Source organism: Poecilia mexicana, unplaced genomic scaffold, assembly GCF_051168715.1.
Source record: "Poecilia mexicana isolate PSO_F unplaced genomic scaffold, ASM5116871v1 ptg000087l_RagTag, whole genome shotgun sequence".
Lineage (NCBI taxonomy): Eukaryota > Metazoa > Chordata > Actinopteri > Cyprinodontiformes > Poeciliidae > Poecilia > Poecilia mexicana.
The window spans coordinates 1-22569 of NW_028263431.1; the positions used below are offsets into that span (position 1 = coordinate 1).

Here is a 22569-nt window from a genome sequence, read left to right on the forward strand (position 1 = left end):
GTTACCTTTAAAATTAATTACACAAGACCCAACAGTAGAGTCAGACTGTAATAAAATTAATCTGGTTGTGTGTGTTGTTATTGTGTCCTGCTTTAATTCTACTTCTACTTAATCATAAAAAATCATAGTCAGGCAGAAAGAGAGTCATGAAACAAGGAAGAGCAGGTTTCCTGAGAAAAGAGGAAGTAAGTTTCCAGCCTGCAGTGAATAAAAATAGTTCAGACTATTCCTTATTTCAAACCATTAAAGGATTAGTCTAAAATTTAAACATTTTGAGTAATTGGATAAAACCCAGCGTAAAATACTTAAATTAATAATAATAACTTAAAATTAAACCAATAATTAATATTGGTTTAACTAATGATTGATATTGGTTTAATTATAAGAATACCTGCACTTACTCTTACACTTGTGGAAGTACTTACAAGTGAAACAAGTAACTGTAACTTTATAATTGAATAATCAGAATAATGGATTATTCTTAGTTTCTTTTCAGAAACATCTTAAAACTCACATTATGATTATAATAAGAGTAACTAATAAGTTAGGGTTATCACAATATTATAAATGAATGCTGAATCAAAGAAACTAAAAGGTTATAAATGTGATTTTGACATTGAACTGGAAATGGTGTAAAATGTGTAACTATAATTAAAGGTCACTGATGTTGTGTTGGAGGTAGATGGTAGGTGAAAGGTCAGGGGTGAAAAGAGGAACTGATAGGAGAGCAGAGATGACCAGCCTTATTGTTGAACTTAAACTTTCCAAAGAAAAGGTTGGGCAGGCAATTGTTGAGCAACCATTAGCACAGACATCAGGTCACAATGTCACAAGACAGTGATGGATATGAGATCATCGGTCCAAGCAGTCAGCCAATGAGACAGGAACAGCAACAGTGCTAGCCGATGCAAACACACCAAAAGGGTGTGTATAAAAAAGGTGAGTGCAAAAGAGGAGTCTTTGGTTGGATCCTTCAGGCAGCTTCGAGCCAAGATCGAGATGGACAAAGAACTCTCCAGCTGAAGAAGAGCCGGGGCCACAGAGCCGAAGACTGTTCTGCGCATGGGGACCAACCCGTTAGCCCCGCAACATGTGGCCTTAAATTGCACTTCTCTCATCAGCTGGGTTCGAGACCCCAAAGACAAAGATCAAGGCAAAGATGAAGATGAAGACAAAGATAAAGATAAAGGCAAAGACAAAGAACAAAGGCAAAGAGGAAGAACTGGTGTGTTCCTTCCCTGAGACCAGCTCGTCTACATCTCAATAGACCAGAAAGATCGTGAGATGAGGAGAAGGGAGCTACAGAGCTGCAAGGCAAGAAGCTGAGGACCGCTACACATAAGAGGAAGTCACCCTAAGACCCGAGACCTGCCGCTCTAAGTCAGTACTCTTCCTGCCAGCACCCAAGTCCTGTGTGACCTCACCATCGAAGCAGAGATGGAAGCTCATCAGACCTTCAGAGATTCCTGCCTTCCTGCCTGCTGCAACACGTTCTTCATCATCAGGCCAGTTCTGGGGTTCAAGATGCCAAACTCTGTCCGTCTCTCTCAAAGGTTCCTAACCTCAAACCCTCCCTAATGTTTTCCAAGAACAAAACAAAACAGGTATTGTGCAAATTGTACTATCAATAATACTATCTTTAACAGACTGAAAACATATGAAGGCTCTGAAGAGGCTAAATAATGCAGAGTCAAAATAAAACCTCTCAACATTGCCAAAAAATTCAAGTATAAAACTTAACATTCAAAGGCAAAAACAGGATCCATTACAATAAACAATCCTGAGTTACTGCATGAAAACCTCCTGATAGCATGGCGGCTAGCTGATTCAACAGCCAGAGCAGAACCAGCGTCTTACATCGCAGCTCGAAGACTTAAATAATTTTGCGGGTTATTTGTTTAGCTTTCTGACCGACATGCTAATCCGGGTGAGTGTTTGTAGCTGTGCGCTGCTTTACCTGCTATCTGATCCTCCATATGTCTTTTTTACTTCAGTGAGCCTCGATGTAGCCAAACTCCATTCAGTATGTCATTGTTTTTATGCCATATTAGATTCGTCGTGTTGATGCATTTTGACCTGCTTCACCCCGAGGTAATTTTCCGCTGCAACACACAAACTTCCCCATTCACTCAGTGCGTTATAGTTCCACAGACATCGCTTAAGATTTGTTGCTGCGCATTTGTGCAGTGTGAAGGAAAGAGGAGACCAGCTGCACAGACAGGCTGCGAAATGAGATGCAGGTGATCGGTTTGTGTGATCGGCAACAAGAGACCGTGATCGGCGATCACCGATCATACACTTTTTCACGGAAATCGGCCGATTATGATCGGTGGCAGATCGATCGGCACACCTCTATTGCTTACTTATCTTCCACCGGTGCTTTGGAGGTTTAGATATGCACAGCATATTGAAAAGTTTTGCTGCACAAACAAGCACAAACTTAGCTGAGTTGATTGACACCAAATGTATTTCAGTTTCCAAATGAGCAGGGGAGAGGGGTGTGGTTGACCTCTCATAACCCCTGGAGAACATTTTATTAATATCTTTGGAATTATAGTGGCACAAACAAACATTTTTGCTGTACAAACCAGCACAAATGTAGCTGACTTGATTGACATCAATTTTGTTTGATTTTATAAGAGGGGGGACCAGGGGATGGTTGACCTTTTGACCTTTAAACATTCATCAATATCTTCAAAGCTAAATCTGCACAACCGAAAATGTTTGCTGCACAAATCGGCACAAATGTAGTCGAGTTGACTGACACTAATTTTGTCTGACTTGAAGAAGGTGGGAGTTAGTGGCCAGCTTCACTCCAGTGACAGTTTGGGTTGCCATGTCATCTGCTGGTTTTGGTCCACTGTGTTTTCTGAGGTCCAAGGTCAATGCATCATCGACCAGGACGTTTTAGAGCACTTCAAGCTTCCTGCTGCTGACCGGCTTTATGGAGATGCAGATTTAATTTTCCAACAGGACTTAGCACCTGCACACAGTGTCAAAGATACCAGTACCTGGTTTAAGGTCCATGGCATCCCTGTTCTTAATTGTCCAGCAAACTCACCTGACTTTCACTCCATAGAAAATATCTGGGGCATTGTGAGAAGGAAGACACAGTACAGTTGGGAACTGGGGTTTTGGGTGCTGTATGGTTGTTTTTCCTCCTCCTTCACTTCCTCAGTTCCACCACAAGATGGCGCCCTGGAGCTGCTGTAACTGGAGGGCGGTCCAGCTGATCGTCACACACACCTGCAGATCTTGTCATGCCAGGCTTCAATAGGAGCGGGTCGTCAGTCCACCAGTGTTAATCTGCAATGGTACTCCAAGTGCCAGAGTTTATTGCTCTGTGTTTCCTATGTTTTTTGTGGATTCCTTGCATTTACCTTTTGATCAAAGATACTCAACGGGATGTCCAAGCTCTTTCTCAAAGTGTCGCTCTGGTGATACTCCAAGCCTCCAGGATTTTCTGTCAAGGTCTTTGGTTTCATGTTTGATGACTTGCAGCTCAATCTCCTCTTCCACAAGTCTGCACCATTCACCTGTTCACCCTCTGCCACAACCATCATGCAGCAGCTCCTGTCTGGCAAAGGCTGTCATTTTCTCACTCACTCCTCTGGTCACTCCTCTGGTCACTCAAGCCCTGAAACCTAATACTCCCCACCCCTGGCAGACTTATGACAGAAAATAATTGAGAAACACTGCTATACTAAGTACTGTATATGTTCATACTTTTCAGTTGGCCAACATTTCTAAAAAATCATTTTTTTGTATTGGTCTTAAATAATCTAAATTTCTGAGATACTGAGTTTGGGGTTTCCATTAGTTGTGAGTTATCAACACTAAAAGAAACAGTTGAAATATATCAGTCTGTAACAAATGAAATATACAAGTTTCACTTTTTGACTGGAGTTGACGACATAAATCAACTTTTTTATGATATTCTATTATGACCAGCACTTGTATATATTTTAAATGGATTTCTTAATGTGCAAAATCTTGTCTTTAAGAAAAATAAAAAATAAAGTAGAATTCCCTTCAATTTAAAAATACTTTATTGGTCCCAAAGTGAAATTAAATGAAGAATCTGAATATCAATTCAGATTTTGAAGAGCAATTAGTTTATGAAGAGCCAAAAACTATTTATTTGGCTCTACAACTATAAAATTATTGTAGAGCCAAATATATTCATGCAATCACAATGTCAACAATTTGTGCATAGAATGAAACACTTTGCATGCCACGGGTAAATGCTGTCATTTAATTTGGTTAAGAATGGTTATTGCACTGTGAATAAATTACGCCTTATAGATGTTCTTAGTTGTCAGTGGGACACAATTATGTCTTCATAAGCTCAGAGGTCCAAACTGACAAAAAAAGGACAGATGCTATTTGCTAAAATATTCTTTGCCATATCCATATTCTTTCAGCAAACAGTTGAAACAGAACTTTTGTGATTTCACCACTATTTTACCTGCCATTGAAACAATTCTTAAAAGTGTGTCTTTAACGTAAAGTTAAAACACTCAACAAGTGCCCCCACATGCTCTAGAGTTTCCAGACTAAGACTGAGTTTTCTTAAAAGACAGTTTCTGTGAAAATTAAAAATATAGTCAGTGTTTTGAGGAAAACTGAGCTGACTGTCCAGAAATGACCCAAGGTATTTAAAATTTGCCAAAGTTTCAACAGGTTAGCCATTGATGGAAACTGAACCCACTTTAAGGAGGTCCAGCTCACAGTAGAGCTTATTTAGGTCATATAATCGGCTCTACATCCTTTAGACAATTACGAAAGTACAGTGAGTTACTACAGAATTTATATCTTACAGTGCCAGTAATGCTGAAGAAATAATAAAGATTTTGTGGTAAGCTGGTATAATGATGTATTGATGTTAGTCAGTTGTGTTACCACACCCATGCCACTAGAGGCAGTAGCAGACCCCAAAAGATGTAACTAAGGAACATATTTAGAAGTACACAGAAAGCTACAGAAATGGGATCTTTGCACGTCAGTTTCCGCGTTCAGGGAAAAGCGGCTTGGTCGTTTCCGGTCTATTGAAAATCTCACTTTACACTTGCTTGCAGGGTTTGCCCAAGGTAACAATTAATAATGTACATCAATCTGAAGCCCCAACAAGTAAGCTGGAGAAGATGTACGCCTTGTTATACATTCACAGATATAAAGGTGAGTTTTACTTTCTTTAAGCTTTGTGGCTAATATTAACTTTACCTTATGCTAGGCAATGTTCTTGGACATTTTTCTTGTAAAAATGTGCTATTCAAGTATCTAAACATTTTAATCCATTCTAACCGACAATGTTTTTACCTTATTTTGTATTTATTTACAAGTATATTATGCGTGTTTATTGTCATTAGTGTCAGACACCAAGTAACGGGGGTGGGGAGTTGGGGGGAGGTTACGGTTCGGGCTTTTTGCTTCCAAAGGATGAGGAAGCACAACAAGCCTCATAGCTTAACAGTAGGGCAGTTCTGGTGTCAGAGTTCTAGTCAAGCTGACTGTTCAGGTTCAAAGTTGTTGCTTTTAGAAAAATATGGCCGTGTTCCTTAAGGTCTCCGTGTTATTTTGTTTTATTAGTTTTGCATGTTTCTTATGAAGAGCTCAGATAAGACGATGTTTACAGCAGGATGTACAGGCGGATCAGTTGCTCGGCTGTCTGGCTCTGGTCTGCTCTCTCGTTCCCATAAACTCTTTCAGGCTGAATACAGAAGTGATTCCATGGAAATAACACAGGATGGCTCCTTTACCATCCGTCTCCCTCGGTAGTTTTAGGCTGAAGAAACTTGATCCAGAGAGAAGGCTGTAGACTTTGCTGTTTTGCATTAGCTTTAACTGGTAGCGACAAATATTTACAAGCCACCATTGTCTTGATGCAGAATCGCTTGGAAATCCATGAAAACTAAAAAGCCCAATATATTTGGAAGACAACAATGTTCATAGTATTGCTTTATTTGTGTCTGAAATACGACTTTGTCTTTTCTAGCTGTCATGGTAACTCAAAGCAGAAACAAGAAAGCCCCATTTGCTCATGCAGATGTGATGTCAGTGCCATAAGTGCAAAGAGCCCATTGTTAAGAACTGTGAGCTGTGCTGAAGTAAATAAAGAAGAGACATCCAAACACATGATGAGAGTGGAACTCCTTCCTAAAGTTGAAGATATCACAGATTTCAAAAGAAAATAAAAACGTGAGATCGCCGATATTATAGGAAATAGCACCATCCTTCATGTCTGGCCTGCAATGGTCCCATTTCCAAATATAAAACTTTCTTCATGTTGAAAAGTGACATCAACTCACAATTTTTTATTCTGACAGGGGTTAAGAATGAACTGACTGTTAATGTTACTGGAGTGCAGGTAAACGGCTGAATGCATTGCTACTCACTAAGGGTCCTAAAGGGCCTCTGATGGGGTATCAAGGAAAAGAACCCAGGCTTCAGGGCGTTTGTGATGATGACGTCAAACAGCTGCTCAAAGTCCTTCCTGTGACATCAAGACAAAAAACAAGTTTTGCTGAAATACACTGACTACAGGAGCAGCAAAAAACTGAACAGTTTCCCTTGCCTTAGTTTCTAAAGAAAAGCATGCAGAACTAGACAGCGTTGTCTAGGGACTGTTGAAAAAGTATTGAAGCAGAGCAGATTTCTTACTTTGAATCATGGGGGGGGGAACAAAAAACATTTCCACATGAGACGCCCCTGAATGGAGGCATTTCCTAAGGCTTTTTGTGGGTAAGGAGGTATCTAGACCTTCAACCTGAACTTTATTAGACATAGACCTTTGAAGGATTAAGAGCTGTGATTGCCTATATAGAATATACTTGATCTCCAAGGGGATTTTGCTTATTAGTTGACAAGATAATAAGCAAACATAACTCCATCCAAGGTGTTCAATATTATACAAATATAACCATGAGAGTTTCTATAATATATATACCTAACAGTGTAAGTAATTCTATATGACTGAATATAAATAAATAAGGATGCACATGCAAGTGTTAATCTATAACATATAAATAAGTGCAGAGAAAATTAGATTTGTTACTCAGACTCAGGCATTGTCTACCCAAGTCTGAGTAGACAATGCTCAGACTGTAGCCATTATTTCTGCCTGTAATGGCTACAAAGTCAAAGTTGCCTCAGGTGACTTTGGCCCTTTCAGCATGAAGTGTCAGTGTTAACAGTTCAATTTATTGTCAATGTGGAGCCACTCGGACTGTAGTGGCTGCTTATTCGTTTAGTGTAAGCCACTATATTGTTTAACAAGTTTCCGTTTTCTTTCGTTGACCTTCATTAGCTTAGCTCTCAGTTGACGCGTTTCTGTCCCACGATATGCCTTTGTGCATCTTTCAGTGAATTAAAGAAGTACTTACAACATCCATACAAGTCTGACGAACTTTACTTGTCTTTGAACAGATGTTACAGATGATTCTTTAATCTTGCACAGCATTCCACATGTAAAGTACCGTAACTTAACGGTCAAAAAACTGTATAGAGCTTAGTTGAATGCGCCACATTCAACTTCCTTTCATAAAACTAAGTGACACAGCACTTTTCACACAATTTCAATTACGCCCATTAGGTGGTGCTTTTCTACAAAAAACATAAGGAAATGGAATCTTATTATCAAATATCTAAATATGCAAACATCATACACAATAATCAATAATGTTACAAACTGACATTTTTGGCTCTTACACAGACATTTATAATTCTCCACAATGTCCACATTGACTCCCTGGATGGTAATAGTGCTCACCTACTTTCTGGTCCTCCTCCTCAGATTCACCACCAGCTCCTTGGTTTTTGCCACATTGACAAAGACCAAAGAACCACCACAGATGGTGCTGATTGCACTAGAGAAGTCAAAAAACATAATTCTTACAGGTGGTCCACATCTGGTCCAGGTGAGTTTGTACTTGCTTGAGCAGGAAGATGGTGGTGTCCTCAACTACAAGTTTGGGCTGGTAGACAAATTGTAAGGGGTCCAAAAGTGGTTGGACCAGGAGCCAAAGCGACTCCAGGACAAGTCTGTCCAGGGTCTCCATGATGTGGGAGGTCAGTGCCACAGACCTGTTGTCCTTGGAAACACAGGGAAGCTGCGTCTTTTGCACTGAAACAATGCAGGATGTTTTCCACATCGCAGGGACCTCTGAAGGCTCATGCTCTCCAGCTCATTTGGAGTTGGACAGCTCCTTTAGAGCGCAGGTTTTGGGCATCCTTGGCGTACATCATCAAGGCCTGCAGCCTTGGAGTCTCACTAGTTGTCTTCTAACATCTTTGGGAGGAAATCCCAGGTGGGTCAGATCCCCCCCCAATCTTGGAAATGTGTAGATTTGGCCACTCCCACCTCCCCCCCCCAAAAATAACTAAAGAAACCTTAGTATTTAAACAATATCAATATGAAAAGGCAAAAGAAACAAACAAAATAAATCCACCATTCATATAAGAAAAAATAAGGATGAATTTTTAGGTCCCTTGCCATTATTAAAACAATGGTTTAGTTCAATGTGTAGGAGGTGCAACAGCAGCACTTTGGAATTACACAAGCTCTGTCAGAGCCGTCTGAAGTAAGGAGCCAACTGTGGCTCTGCAGCATAAACAAAAACAAACACCAGTAAGTAAATACTTGTTGAGATTTCTTGTTCAGTATTCATGTTCACAATGAACCACACTTCTATTCATCAGATAGCTGTGTTAACTTTATTGCTAATTTTCAGGTTCAACTTCTTTTTAGAACAGTGCTGCCTACAGAAAAGAACTCTGTCTCATTGCCCCAGTGGCAATGAGACAGATACATAATATTAAAATTACATAATATTAATAATATACACATACATAATATTAAACAGAAAGGGAAAGGATTCTACAGAGCCGCCCAGGGGAAATGAGAATTTTTTTTTCTTTTGCATTCCCTCGCAATAATCTACTGATCAGTTCATGCGGCAATTGAATTGAACACTGTAAGCCCTTATGGTGGCCGCCATACTTTCTGCTTTATTACAAGGTTATGTTGAGGGTTTTCCATGTTAATATCTCCTTGTGAAATATCTGACGTTTTATATCTCTTTTTTTAGTATAGAAAGGCACAACAAACTTATGATATAAACAGAAACTTTCGGTAAGTACGAAATAAATAAAAATACATCCAAACTATTTGGATTATTTCTGAGTTATTATCAGGTCATCTGACAGTTTTGATTGTGTCTCTGTTGTGTTTGTAGTCTGAATGGTTTAAAGGGCTGCTTTCAGTGCCGTTCCATCTGAGCCTTAACAGACATAAACATGCAGTTAAATAGAGTTTCAATCAGTTTTTTGCACCAAAGAGTTAATAATAATAAACACATTTTCACTGAGGCTCTATAAGAGCCATGTGAATGAAATAAGTAATTATTGATATGACAGGAGCAGCGGCTTTGACACCTGGTGGTGGGTGTGTCGATGTGACTGTCATTAAGTATGAATAGGAAAGTTGCTGGCGCGGTGGCTGTGTGTGTATCAGGAAGCGGGTGATCAGGGTGGTCAGTCCTCGCAAGGTTTGGAGCATGACAATGAAAATAGAATAAATCGAAAATTGTGACAGACCAAAGAAGAGGTTTGGAGTTGATTGATACACGGACAGATGAGATTCCCTAAGTTAACCCAGTGCGGCCCTCTACCACCATTAGTTTGCTGTGTTTTATAATAATAAAACGTGTGAAAACAGGACATTGATGAGCTCACTCGGTGAGCTCATCAATGTCCTCCGTATTCTGCTCACAAAGAGCCTGCCATTAAATGGCCTCAAAACATCCTTGTCGTGTGTCAGTGACCTCCTCTGACCACTTCCTCACTGTCCTCATGGTTGCCTGCATTGCAATCAACTGATCTCTGGTGTAAACGATGCGGCCAAGTTGTTGTGGCCAAGTATCTCTACAGTGAAGAAAAAGATTATGACTCAAAACACGAGAAGGAGTAACTGCAGCAGGCTGCATACACGTTGGCACATGCACACTACAGTATCAGAAACACATGAAACAGCGTGTTCAAGTGCGGTCCTTGAATTGGCCCAAGTCGGGTCATCCACAGGGTGGCAAACCGAGACTCACACTCGGGTGTCTAGAACAAAGATAGGCAATTTCAATCCTTGTGGGATTCTTGCATTAAAGACTAACACACATCAATCTAACAGTGGTGTTAGACCCCTCTTTAGATTGAAGGTGGTTATTTCTCCAGTTCATTAAAATTTGGTGAAATGTTAAAAGAACCAAGCAATTTTTCAATATGTAAAGATAATAAATAAATGCTACTTTTGGCAGACTGTTTACACTAATAGTACAAGAAATATTATTAAAAAAAATTTGTGTCTTTGCATTAAAAACAATTTATTTAAAATCAAAGTTTCTTTGAAGAAAATGTTTTTATTCCCTTTTGTGCAAGTCTGATCTTTTTTCTTTTAAAAACCTAAAAAATAGAAATACAATTATTTTGTAGTTAAATCAATTCTGAATAAGTTTCCTACTGTCGATTTTGTACAGAAGTTATTTTGTTTCACACAGTGAAGTAGCTTTTAAATATTTTACATATGTACAACATATACATCTGCAAATAAGCAAATTTTTTGCAAATAATTGGGAGTTGTGTTCCATAGAAAAATTCACCAATACTGTACTGTGAAAAGGCAACATAAATATTCAGCATGTAACTGAAAATCCACGTGCTTCTCATGATTCTTATAACTTCAAAATCTCAGTATTATGTCATTTCCTTCCTTATTTTTTATTTTAGTTTTATTAAAACAAATCCCTGCAATGGACTGGCAACCTGTCCAGGGTGACCCTGCCTCTCGCCCATCAACAGCTAGAGATAAGCACCAGCACACCTGGCGACCCCTCTAGGGATAAACATGGGGGGATGGATACCCATGCTCTTTTTTGTTATCCAATATCACAAAGATTCAAGACTCCTGTTGAAGGAGGTTCGGTGCAGTGGTAACAGCGACACCAGACTTTACCACCGACACTGGACCTCCATGGGCCTGGTTGGATCGGTGATGTCAGTATAGCTCCTGTTAGCATCTGAAAGAGTGTTCAGCTCTCCATGTCTCAGCACGGCATTTATTTTATTTTTAGCTCGTTAAGGTAACGATGACCTGTTAGAGCCTTCATTGGTTCTGCTGGTATAAATGAGTGTTCAGGTTCCAGATTAGGTCATTCGGACGTTGTGTCCCACTCCGGCTCTCGCACTTCGTTCTCCTTTCTTTCATGTGGGATATTATCCAGATTTGCCTAAATTTTTAGTTTGATTTTTTTTTTAATTACAGCCAATAGTGACACAGTGTAGCATTATCTAAAATTACGCCAGTCAAACGCGATATGATAAACAACTACTCCGGTAAAGTTAGCCTTCCTGTGTTTACTCTATGGACTACAGTACAGAATAGACCAGAATGCATCATCGACCCATCGGTGAAAAAATGGCGACCTCTATGGGTGAAAGATACATAAAAGATGTAAAAATTTTTTTTAAGTAATTATGAATTTTGGCATATCACAAACAGCAATTTTTTGAGTAATAGGAAAATTGCAACATATTTAAGCCAACATGTTCAACTAGTCCTTGATCCTTTTAAGGAATCATATAGTGATGTTGACGACCTGACTGATGTTATAAGCACCTATGTGACGTTCCGTTAAGTCTGTGTAATAAAAAAAAACAATTAAAATATTTCCAAATAGCAAACCCTGGATGTCAAAATTGTTGAAAAATCTGTTGAACAAAACAAGAAAGGTATTCTGTGAAGGAAAGCTTGAAGAGGTGAATTTGCTTAAAATAGAAATTAAGAATGAAATATAAAATGCAAAATTGAATTACAAGGAAAAGCTGGAAATGTTTTTTCCTTGTCTATAAAAGATTAGGCCCAGTTTGTAATGGTTTATAAACAATTTTTAGATCAGAGATTAAGTGCATCAGGAAGGTTGTTCTTACTGGTTTTAATTCTGATAGCCGATTGGCAAATGAGTTCAACATGTTTTACCTTAGGTTTGATTCTTTTGATTTTTAGTAATGAGATTTCAAATCTGAAAAACAAACTTCTCTGCTCTGGTCACATCCCCTTTGATGTTCTCTCTGTGGCTGAATCTTTTAGATGCTGTAAGCCTGGAAAAAGCCCAGGTCTTAATGATTTTAAACCTGCTACACTGATTTCCCTCGTCATGAAAGCCTTTGAAAAAGAATTATAAAGAGTGATCATCTTATCAAGACTTGACAGCTATTCGGTCCTTTACAGTTTCCCTGTAGGGTCAGCACAGAGGTGCACCACCAGAAACCAACAAACACTGAAGAGAAGAAGAGCTATGATTAATGTAGTTACAGTTCTATCCATGTTTTAATGTTCAGTCGTTTTGCAAATAGTTGAAAGTTTAAACTGGCATGTTGAACATCTTTTATCTGGTCATTTTGTGGAATATTTAACAACTAGAAAATGGCACAAAATAAGAATATTTTTTCCACTCTGATTGGCTGCTGTTAGGCCTACCGATTTTAACTTGAATGTTCATTACATTTTTCATAGAGACCTGTGAGTGAAAATAATTCCTATTCCCATGGCTTTTTGTTCTCTGGGAAATTATTTTTGATAAATACAGAAACAAGCATAAAAATCAAAACATCTACAATAGTGATAGTAACATTAATAATAAAATAATAATCAGTGCAAAGTAGCCTACAAATTCTTTGGTGGGGGGCGGTGAGGGACCTGGATAAAGGCTGGGGGGGTGCTGGCCCAAAAAAGGTTGAGAAACACTGCCATAAACAGTGAATTCTAGTTCCTGTGGTTACTTTACATTTGGGACAATTTGGAGAGTTTATGGTGTGTACTTGATATATATATATATATATGGAGATATGTATACATTGTGCAAAATATTATATTGCATTTCTTTATATCGGTTACATACTAAGATTCTGGAAGGGAGAGTCAAAATGTCTTCCCACGCTTCTGAATCAATTGTGCTTTTCAGAGTTATGTTTCAGGTTGATCTCCATATTATCTTTCCTTAGGGTTGTAATTCAGCATGGAATCTTGACACAAATCTCCCACGTTTATGACAATCAAGAATTGTTTTCTCAAGCAAATAATAATCTCCTGGGAACTCAAGTGAGTCCATTTTTGCCTTAGTTGAAGATATTTATAAAAGTCCCTGGAGACAATGTCACACTGTGTTCTTAAGTCCTCAAATGTCTTGAATTTTCCATTATTCCATAGATCATGTATCCTAGTAATCCCAGCATCTTGCCAAAACCTAGATCAGGACCAGCACCCTCTACTGTCAGATCCAGGTTGTCTACCAATGTTGTCAGGGATGAGAAATTTTTTTCTGACCAAATATTTTCCTGAGAATGCCCCATGCCTTAATAGCATTAGTAATTAGAAAGTTATATTTGACAATGAGTGGGAGTTCTCAGTTTTGTTTATTTAACATATTTATAGGGTGACAAGGTTTACAAATACTTTCCTTGATCTCAAGCCATGGATGAGCATGCTTGTGGGTAGCCCACTGTGAAATAATTCTTGCATGTAAAGACAGTAGATTGTTCTCAACCATCCACCCAAGGATTTGGGAAGTTGTAAGACTTCATCTTTAATTTTAGGTTTTCTGCCTGCCCAAACAAATTCTGATATTGCTTTATTGGTTCCAACTAGATCTTTAGAGTCTATAAACAAAAACAACATAGACACTGGATAAATAAACTTAGGGAGAATTATCATCTTAATAAGGCCAACTCTCCCCAGAAAGTATATGGGGAGCTTCTTCCATCTCACCAACTTATCCTTAATATGAATAATCATGGGATTGATGTTTTTTGAGTACAGCTGGCTAATTCTAGGTGTAATGTGTATTCCTAGATATTTTAATCCTGTAGGAGCCCATCGAAATGGTTTGATGAATGCTGGTTCTCCATAGGTCACAGGCATTTAAAGGCATTATTTCTGATTTACCATAATTTACCTTATACCCAGATATCTTACCAAATTTGTTGACACAATTAGAGCCGGGATAGATTTCACAGGATCTGTCAAAGTTAAAAGTATATCATCAGTGTATAATAATATTTTATACACTTTAGTTCCTATTATTATACCTTTAATATCATTGCTTGGAGAAAGAGGGCTTCCCTGTGCCATCCACCTTCCCAGCCCAAAGGGTGCAAACAAGAGACCATTTGTCAACCTGTGGGCTTTTTATAAAGAAGTTTTACCCAGTTTATAAAATTTTCTCCAAGTCCAAATCTCCATAGCACTTCAAACATGTACTCCAATTTGACACGGTCGAAGGCCTTTTCACCATCTATTGAGACAATGATACCAGGTATTTGTGTCTGATTAAGGTGTTGAATAATACTGATAATTCGTCTGGAATTATTTGATGACAAACGCTCCTTTATAAAGCCAGCTTGGTCTATGTTGACTATGTTGCAGGCTACCTTTTCCAATCTAGTGGCCAAAATCTTGGATTAAAATCTTCATGTCAACACCAAGCAAACTAATTGGTAGATATGACGAACATTGTTCTGGGTCTTATCTTTCTTTGGGATTACAATAATATTTTCCATATACATGGTATCAGGTAGTTTAGATTTTTCAAGAGATGTATTAAAGACTCGTAATGAGCTAATTTCACCTTTTAAGGTTTTAAAAAATTCAACAGGATATCCGTCAGCACCTGGACATTTACCAGATTGGAGTGAAGAGAAGGCCTTTTTGATTTCTACAGTTGTTACAGGTCCTTCTAATAAGTTTGCCTGTTCTGGTGCCAATTGTGGAATATTTAAGTTATCCAGCAGTTCATGTTCTAGTGCGTCTTTTTTTATTTCAGAACAGTACAATTTTTCATAAAACCGTTTGAAGCATTCATTTATATGTTTATTATCCATATGACAATGACCGTTTTCATCCTGAATTAAGGATATAAAGTTTGTACCAGAGGATTTGTTTACTAATCTTGTCAAATATTTGTTTGGTATGTTTCCGTGTTCGAAGAACTTTTGCTGTGCAAATAATATATCCTTGTCAGCTTTCTTTGTTATTATATCAGATAGAGAAGCCCGAGCTGTTTTTAGTTCCCCTAGAATTTTACCTGATTTGGATACAATATATTCCTCTTCAAGTTTTTAAATTTTGTTTTCAATTTTATTTTGTTCTGCTAATCGTTCTTTCATCTTACGACTGGAATATGATATTGCCTTATGAGCATCCCATACCAATCTGAGGTCAGTACTAGGGATGTGCCGATCAGGTTTTTTCCTGCCGATACCGATACCGATCACCCATGAGGGCCGATACACCGATACCGATCACCGATACCGATCACATAATTATTATTTATTTATTTTTTATCATAAACACTACCGGTTACATTATGTGGAAAAAGGAACCATGAATTCACCTTAATTTAGACAAAAACTTGTTTTTAATAACTTTTTTCAAGAAGAAAACTAAACAAAACAGGCATTGTGCAAATTGTACTGCTATTGATAATAATATCTTTAACAGACTGATAACATATGAAGGCTCTGAAGAGGCTAAATAATGCAAAGAGCCAAAATAAAACCTCTCAACATTGCCAAGAAGTTCAAGTATAAAACTTAACATTCAAAGGCAAAAACAGGATCCATTACAATAAACAATCCAGAGTTACTGAATGAAAACTTCCTGATAGCATGGCGGCTAGCTGGTTACTGCTAGCTCTGATTGGCTGTTTCTGACTGAGCGGAGTAATTATGCAGAACAGGGAGGAGATGGATTATTTTTTTAGAGATTATCTGTCTCATGTTAGGACAGCGAAAGTTTTAAAACGTATGTAAAATTTATTTTTTTTAAGTTAGATGCTGCAGCTTTAAACAGGTTCGGTGTGAGAGTCACTACCAGGTGGAGCAGAAGCGAAGCTCCGTCTGTCAGATATTACTACCTGTAGCGTAGCAGCGGTTCAACAGGAGAGCAGAACCAGCGTCTTACATCGCAGCTCGAAGACTTAAATAATTTTGTGGGTTATTTGTTTAGCTTTCTGACCGTCATGCTAATCCGGGTGAGTGTTTGTAGCTGTGCGCTGCTTTACCTGCTATCTGATCCTCCGTATGTCTTTTTTACTGCAGTGAGCCTCGATGTAGCCAAACTCCGTCAAGTATGGCTTTGTTTTTATGTCATATTAGCTTCGTTGTGTTGATGCATTTTGACCTACTTCAATTTTCCGCTGCAACACTCAAACTTCCCCTTTCACTCAGTGCGTTATAGTTCCACATCGCTTAGGATTTGTTGCTGCGCGTTTGCGCAGAGTGAAGGAAAGAGGAGACCAGCTGCACAGGCAGGCTGGAAAAGAGGTGATCGGTATCGGTAAAAGAGACAATGATCGCCGATCACCGATCATGCACTTTTTCACGAAAATCGGCCCGATTATGATCGGTGACCGATCGATCGGCACACCTCTAGTCAGTACTATTATCATCATTGAATTCTAAATAAACATCTGTCTGCTCTTCTAGCAATTTTGTAAAGTCTTCATTTAGCAGCAGCAGCAATCTATTTAACCTCCATGAAGCTGTGTGATCCAGTGGTCTGGCCGGTTGCATCACCAGCATAACAGGAGCATGGTCAGAGAGGGAAACAGTTCCCATCTCTGACTCTTCCACAAAGTGGACCAAATAATTCGACATAAACAAATAATCAATGTGTGTCATCATTGAATGTGGCAACGAGTGAAAAGTGAAGCTTTCTGTTAAGGGGTTGAAATGCCTCCATATGTCTATTAAATCCAGTTCTTCTAAAATAGTTTTTAGACTGGGTGTTTTGGGGAGGGCACCTGTCCATGACAGGGCATAAAGAGCAGTTAAAATCACCTCTGATAAGTATGTTTGGGCAATCCATTCAGCAATTTGATTAAGAAGCACAGCGAAGAAATCCTCATCATTCATGTTTGGGCCATATACAGTACCAAGTAAAAAACTCTCTCCATATAGAGTACCTTTAATCAAGATGACTCTACCTTCCATGTCTTTAAATGTATCTAAAGCTGTGAAAGGGAGATTTTTATGTCTTAAAATTATGATCCCCCCTTTTATTTGTTGAATATGATGAGAAATGAACTTGTCCTACCCATTCTCTTAAATATTTTTTATGTTCCTCGTCTGTGAGATGAGTTTCTACGGTACTTGGGTCCAGTCCTTCTTTAAACTATTTAGAATAGAATCATTTTTACTGCATTATTAGAACCTTTTACATTCCATGTGCAAGCAGGAAGAGGTGGAGACTGCACCTGCTGGCAGGGTGACTGCAAGTGGGCCAATAGCGCCAGAGGGCGCTCAGTATAAAAGCAGAGGTGAGCTCCAGTCTGACGTTGTGGAAAATACATATTAGTAAAATAATAGAGAGAAGTAAAAAAATATTAAATATCATGAAGTGTTTAAGAGGCAAAGAATGGGGAGCAGGTAGGAAAACTTTGAAAATATTATATATTGGACTTATTAGATCGGTAATAGATTATGGATGTGTGGTATATAATTCTGCCTCAAGTCACTTATTAAAAGAAATAGATAAAATACAGTATCAAGCGTTAAGAATTTGCTGTGGGGCAATGAAGACGACACCAGTGTCAGCACTACAGGTAGAAATGGGGGAAATGCCATTGGAGTTAAGAAGGAAACAATTAGGAGTAGGGTTTTGGGCAAACGTAAAAGGGCATAAAAGAAATTATCCTATAAATAATATATTACAACCATGCCAAGAAAGTGTTAAGAGTGTAAATGTAAATAGTTTTGGATGGATAATAAATAAGGACATAAAGGAAATAGGATTAAATCAATGTTTAATTAGCCCGGTGGTGGATTTTTCATGTAATCTGCCTTGGATACAAAAAGAGATGAAAGTTGATTTAACATTGTTGGAAGAAGGAAAACAAACGGTAGAAGGAGAGGTGGAAAGATACATAAGAAGGGTATATGGAGAATACTTACAAATATACACAGATGCATCGAAAATGATAAATGATAGAGTAGGAATAGCATTTATAATTCCAGATTTAAACATTATGGAAAATAAAAGGTTAACGGATAGTTTGAATGTATACACAGGAGAGTTACTGGCTATTTCAATGGCGTTAAAATGGAGTGAAAAATTAAGCGAAAAGAAAGTGTTAATTTGTTCTGACTCAAGTAGTGCATTAATAAGTATTATGGAACAAGAGTCGGAAGCAAGACAAGACATTCTGATAGATATAAATAAATCAATACATAAAATGGGAAAAAATGGATCTACTGTTAAATTTATTTGGATTCCGGCTCATACCGGAATAGTTGGAAATGAATTAGCAGATACATTTGCAAAGAGTGCGAGTAAGAGAAATGAAGTTGAACTGGAAGTTAAGTATAGTAAAAATGAGATAAGGAGTATAAGTAAAATATATTACAAGAAGAAGTGGCAGGAACAGTGGGAGGGTGAAAAGAAAGCAAGGTTTTATTATAATATTCAAAAAAAAGTGGGGGAGTGTAGAAAAGAAAATAGGAATAAACAAGAGGAAGATATTATATCTAGGTTAAGATTTGGACATGTAGGGTTAAATAGCACTTTGAAAATAATAAATAAACATAGTACGGGGTTATGTAATTTTTGTGGAAAGATGGAAACAGTTATACATATTTTTATGGAATGTAATAAATATAATCTAGAAAGAGAGGAATTAGTAGAAGAGTTAAATAGGAATAAAGTTAAATTAAATATTAGAGATCTGCTACAAAAATCATCTGGAGATGTGGTTTTTAATTCCGTGTTTAGGTTTCTTAGAAAAACAGGTCTAATAGGGAGACTATAGGGATTAGACATCTGGTTCATGCTCCAGTCCAGAAGGTGGCGGTAATGCACCTGAAAGTTGTTTGCCAACCGCCATAAAACAAAAAGAAGAAGAAGAAGAAGAAGTCTGACGTTGTTTGCTGTTGACACACCGCGCTTCCGTGTTGAGCTGTCTGTGCGCCGAGTACAGGTGAGGTTGGCTACCTGCGTATTTACAGCTGCTTATACATTGTAGTCATGTAGAGCCTTTTATCAGCAGAAACGGACGGGCGTATTTACCTCCACGTTGATCGTGGGTGAGGTGGTTCCTGCAAAAAGTGCCAACATTTGAGCGTTCCCATTTGGGTGCAAGTGTGGAGAGCTTGGCCTAATCGGTAGGTGGAATGAGTGACAAATCTTGTTTTTTATTCCTTTATTTTAAACTGTTTTATTATTTAGGAATCTCGACTGATTGCCACACATAACGCTGCTGCTTTGCCTGCACCAAGTCACTGCTTACTTAGCGGTTGCGAGAGAGAGACCGGCTGCCTGGGACACGCCCCCCCCCTTCCGAAATCGAAACAAGGAGCGGCTGATCGCATTCATTTCGGATTGGATTAGGACTGGGTTGCTCATTTTGCTGTGCCGTCGAGCACAGGGATTTTTATGGTTTTATTTAGACATTTTTATTTCTTTTATTGCCTGTATTTTTAACAAATTGTCTTTTCTTATTTTTATTTTCTAGACCACCGGTGGTGCGCTCGGGACTGGATGCGGCGTCCCTTTTTGGTGTGACTGTGCAGTGATTAATACCAATAGGTGGAGGGATTTACAAGGAGTGAGTGACCTCACGGGTGTTTGTTTTGATTTCTTTGCTTTGGAGCCTACCATCCAGGACCTGGCCGTATCCACCGGTAAGCCTAGTCGGATTTATTTTGTGAATTTTCTTTTTGTTCAGATACAGGTATTTTTTTACTCCCTGTCATAATAAATTTTTATTGTCTTGAAGCCTGTCTCTCGCTTTTTTGCAAAACCGGACCTGTGTCCTTTCATTAATTCCTGGGTGAAAACCCCAGGTGGCGTTGTTGGCAACAAACAACATTATATAGTCCAAACCACGGAACGCCACACTGACAAGCCAACAAAAAAGTTCCAAGCAAAAACCAAAACATTACACAAAGCTTGGACCAGCCTCCAACAAAGAAACTGTAACATAAAAAGATAACAATAACAAACTTGTCATAGCCTAACTCTAAGGTACAGCAGGTGTGGGGGCCAGTGAAAAACCAAGATCAGAAAAAGAATTAAGCACTCTGCCCTGTCTGGGTCTAAATATTAAGCCACCGTGGATATACGAATGCCGGATATAATGAAGATGTTTGACCTCAACGTACCGTTGTAAAACAGTATAAGCAGAACTGATTTAAAATTATGACTGTTATTAAGGTACAAATCTTATGAGTGTTGTGTTTACCTCGCATTATTGCACAGTCTTTTATGCCTGCTCGGACGTGTGGAAAGATCCATGTGAAGTCATTTATGAAGTGTCTTGATGAATTCGTTAATTTCTTTCATGTCAGAAAGAGATGTGGTCGTCCCATTTTGGCTGAAGATCTTGATAACCAGAGGGAACAAGAACGCGTATTGACGCCGGCCTCGCAGCCGTCGCCGAGCGCCTGAGGATTCCTGTCTCTTTATGATTACTGCAGAAAAGTCTTGGTAAAAGGAGACTCTGCAATCTTCTACCTGAATTATTCCTTTATTCCTTGCAGCGCCGAGAATCTTTTGTTTATCGATGTGGTTGTGTAGCCTCACCAGGACTGCTCGCGGATGGTCTTGGTCGTTTCGTCCCGCCGAGGGTCCTGTACGGTGGGCTCTTTCGATTTTTTTCCGTGTCTGCTGCAGTCCCAGGACTTTAGGAATCCACGCCTCGAAAAAAGCCACCGGTTCTCTGCCTTTGATGGCTTCTTTTAGACACATAATCTTAATGTTCTGGCGCCCGCTGTGATTTTTGAAACTGTCCAGCCTTTCCAGTGCCCTTTTAACAGTTTTCTCCATACCGTCCATTCTGGGTGCACTTCTGGTTGTTACATCCTCCAGATCAGAAATGCGCTGTTCAGCAGTAGCCATTCGCCACATCATGCTGTTGAATTTCTCTGAGAGTTCAGAAACTGATTTAAGAATTGCAGCTACTTTTCTGTCCAGTATTTCTTCGATATTCTTAGTAACTCGCTCTACTATAGTGTCTTCTTATAGAGTATTAGCTTCTTCCACGTCACTCACAATGCACCCCTGCTCCATATCTTCAGTCACAGTCTCGGTCATTTTGGCTAGCTGCGGGTATGCTAGTATTAGCCCCACCTTTGCCACCTCCTTTCTTCTTTTTGCTCGATGCAGCAGGTACATAAAAATTATCTAGAGATATGTCGAAGCTTACCACAACTGTTTCAGCTCACACGGTGGGTTGTTGTCTTTAATAGTTTTACTTCGACCCAGAAAGGAGACGAAAGACACACAACTATTCCGCATCGTGCATCACGTGATCCCCCCAGGGTCCACCAAATTTAATAATCCTCTGAAGACCAATGGGCGTATGGGGCCAAAGCCCAGTGCTAATGTGGTGGACCCTCTTTTTGTAGGCCCAGGGATTATGTTTAGAAGTATGACGTGAAGTAAGTTTTACTTAACGTTAGGATAAGTGTTAGGGCTAAATGCCAAACGAGTAGAAATATGTGTGTGTATGTGTGTGATTGGTTGGAGAGAGAGTATCCAGTTTTGCCTCCACTTGGTATCCAGTTGGTAAAACGGGATAAAACTGAAGCGTATCCAGTTTTGACGCACAAGTTATTTGCATACAAATATATTTGTATACGACAAATAAAAAATATGAAGATTATTTCATTGTTCTTTATTAGCAGCCAGAATCTGTCTTTGAATGACTCATCCCTTTTATTTTCTTGAGTGTGAAAGAATATCAGTATGTTACTGTCTTTCCACTGACACACCAGAAACTAACAGAGCTCCTCCACAGCTACATCTACATCCTCCTGTTAAATAACAGGAGGATGTAGACACTCAACCGCTTCAACTCAAATGAACAGAACAAGTGAGCCAACACAAAGTAAAATAAAACCTGATGACACGTGAGAGAGTTGACACATCAGAGACCTCCAGAGTTGGTGTCACTCCAGAGTGAAAGACTGGTTCAGTCTCTTACCCTAGGATGAATTCACAGATGAGTTTGCAGTAGTCACTGTGGGAGCTGGTGATGAGGATGAGGATCTTCCCAGCGGTCTTCATGCTGCGCAGCCAGGTCTTCACAGAGTCTGAGCAGGGCTGCAAGTAACGGGCTGGATCCCTCTTGATACTGGGGAAGTAAGTTCCTGCATCCTCTGTATAGAGACACATTTCTATAGTAAGACAACTGAGTGACTGAGTAAGCAAGGCACATTTGAATATATGTTTCATTTAATTCCAGTTAACCAACTGAGATTGTTAATGACTGCTTTACGCCCTGAGGAGAGTCCCAGCACTCATATCAGGACATGAGTTTCAGTTTCTGCATAGCTACAGTAAGCTCACATATGCACCGAGAATTTCATATAAGATATTTTTTAGAATTAAAAATGCAGCAATAAATTGGCCCAGATTCGCTGTGTCAGGACCGACAGAACACAGGACCAATCTCATCCATCAATCTTATCTACCCCCTCCAAGGTCTGAAAATCAGTCACTGTCCTCATTTGCTCTCACCGCAGAGC

General features: G+C 39.0%; 2 long non-coding RNA genes across 3 annotated transcripts; one reads left to right on the forward strand and one right to left on the reverse strand.

Moving 5' to 3' along the window:
- Positions 1-5945: 5945 nt before the first annotated feature.
- On the reverse strand, positions 5946-22298 carry LOC148152360 (uncharacterized). Its single transcript, XR_015762295.1, has 2 exons — positions 22026-22298; positions 5946-6493 (listed from the first exon to the last, which is right to left on the reverse strand). It is a non-coding gene; the product is annotated as an uncharacterized LOC148152360 (long non-coding RNA).
- Positions 18668-19816, forward strand: LOC148152361 (uncharacterized). 2 transcript variants are annotated; one of them, XR_015762294.1, is made up of 3 exons: positions 18668-19019; positions 19089-19203; positions 19268-19816. It is a non-coding gene; the product is annotated as an uncharacterized LOC148152361 (long non-coding RNA). The 2 variants fall into 2 exon arrangements; XR_015762293.1 differs by having other exon boundaries at positions 18668-19203.
- Positions 22299-22569: the final 271 nt, after the last annotated feature.